This window comes from Ailuropoda melanoleuca, chromosome 2, assembly GCF_002007445.2.
Source record: "Ailuropoda melanoleuca isolate Jingjing chromosome 2, ASM200744v2, whole genome shotgun sequence".
NCBI classification, from domain to species: Eukaryota; Metazoa; Chordata; class Mammalia; order Carnivora; family Ursidae; genus Ailuropoda; species Ailuropoda melanoleuca.
Window position 1 is genome coordinate 185008507 of NC_048219.1, and position 2552 is coordinate 185011058.

Sequence of the window (2552 nt, forward strand, 5' to 3'; positions counted from 1 at the left end):
ATCACAGCTTTGTAGTACAGCTCGAAATCCAGCATTGTGATGCCCCCAGCTTTGTTTTTCCTTTCAACAGTAAACTGAGAGCTCTTTTAAATATAAATATGGATTTTAAGAGTCTAATACAAAAACCTAACTGCAAACACATTTATTTTTTGCACTTTATAAAAAGAGTTTAAGTCTCTATGTTGCACCCACAAGCAGCTGATCGTATGAGATGCTTTCCAATACTATTGTACCTGTTGAGTTCTGTTTACCTTGATTATAATCCAGGAATAAAACGCACTGTTGAAAATAGCTTCAGGCTGCTTTTCATGGTCACCAATGCTTTGTTCTCTTTCAATGGCTAAAACAAAATGGGATCTGACACCCACAAAGGAAAATGACACATGTAAAGAGAAAGATAAGAGAGCCTAACTATAAATGCCAGGTGGATTCTTCGTTCTTAGAATGAACCAAAATGTCAAAACATGTTGAAAACATGCATATGGTAATGAAAACATCTATTATTCCCCAAGTCACACGAAGCAGAACAACAACAACAAAAAAAAACAACAAAAAACTTTAAGTTTATTAAAATGTTCTTTCCAAACATTTTTGAGCCTTGACTCTATTACTTTTGAGCCAAGTCAGGTCACCACGACTGGCCCAGGTAAAAATGACCAGTGGTCGCAATTGTGGGTATCTTGGCAGTGTCTTGGTGATCAACCAGCACACAGCCTTGCAAAAACAGGCTTCGGATTCCAGCACGATGTGCTGATGTGAGCTGACTGGGCTCTTGACCCATCTTCGCTCCTCCCAGGAACCTAAACTCTGATATTCTCAGGAGCCCAGATGCTCTGAAGGAAGAGTTAGAGTAGCACGGAATCGTGCGCTCGCCGCTTCTCTTTCCATTGTAGCCGAATGGTTTCAGGTTGGGCAAGAGCTGTGTGGGCACTTAGAGTCTAGTACATTACCGTATATATTTGCAATTTTTAAAAGTATAGGGCATCTACTAAGCATTTTGCAAATGTGGTTTGTAAAAACTCTCATGAGTAGGGGCGATTATTATCCCTGCTTTCCAGATAGAGAGACTGAGGCACAGGACAGTGAAATAATTTGTCCAAGGTCTCAGAACTGCTAAGTGGCAGACCAGGATTCAACCCCAGGCCGTGTGTCTCCAGACTCCTCCATGTCAGGCCATAATAGCCACGGCAGGCTGCTTCCACAAAGGATGATTTTATCTTGCCACATCCTTTCCTTCCAAGCTTAATTCCTTGCTCCACCTTCAGGCCCGCTCAAGGTTTGGGTGCAGCAGGTCTAATAATGGAAACAGTTTTATTTATCCTCCGTAACCCAAGTTGAAGCCAATGACTCAAATTATTCTCTGGATAGGACAGAGTCTGTCCAGCTGTTCGCCAGTGAGTCTGACTGTTGGCAAACGGACAGGTTCTATCTTTGAGCCACTAGACGTTTACTTTTAAAACATTTGTTTAAACCTATTAAGTTCAGGGAGTCTGCCAAAATTGGTTACACAAAGCATCAAACCCAAGCCTCATAAGCTTACAGACAGGGAATACACTGACTCACATAACGGAACAGTCCCAAGATTTCAAGTGTTCATTCTGGGCTCAGATCACGTTATCAGGTTCCAACTTTCAGCTCTGCAGATCCAGGGCTTTCCGGCTAATACAAACCAGTTCCCAGAATTGAATCCCATTAGCCCTGATTGGCCTGTCTGGAGTCATGTGACCCGTCTGTGCCAAGCATTGTGGCAGGGCAGGGGAGCCTTCTGTCTGCTACTTGAAGTAACAAGGACCTCAGGCTGTAAGCTCCTGACAGGCACTGTCTCTGTTCCATCCCACACTCCCTGACTGCATATGACAACCTGGAATTAAGCGCACTTCAGCTTTGCACAAAAAAGGGATACAGCTTTGAAAAATAAAATACCAGGCACTCACTGTCCTTCACATTTCCACATGGGATGTAGGCCATGTCCTTAGAAATCAGAGCTTTATCAAGTCAGTATGTGCACTGGACTGTCAGGTGATTTTCTCAAAAAATCCCTTCAGTTTCAACTTTCTCATCAGACACACAGAAAAATACATTTCATTACTAAAACAAGCATGTTTGCCAGTTTAACTCTTTTCTTTCCAGTTTTGTTTTTTTTTTTAAAGAAATGGTGCCCAATATGAAGAGATGAGGCTCCCATTCTAATGCTCAAAGCTAGCCTTTGCAGTGGGCTTTGGTAGCGTAGCCTCAGGTCACCCACACTGCTAGATTGTTAGCTTCTTGAAGAATGGAGCTGAGCCTGGCTCACAGCTGAATATTCAGGACTTACCACAGTGCCTAGAACATAGAAAATGGTCTTTTAATGTTTAATAAATGATTGACTGAATGAAGGAATAATAGTCAACACTTAGACAGCACTTACTGAGTGCCAGAAACATTTAAACTGTTAACTCTGTCTTTGCAAGAAACTTATGGGGCAGATAGAGCTATTATTCCCATTTGTCAGATCAGGAAACTTCCAGGCATAGTAAGTGATGGGACTGTATTTTAACCAAGTAAAGCTGGCA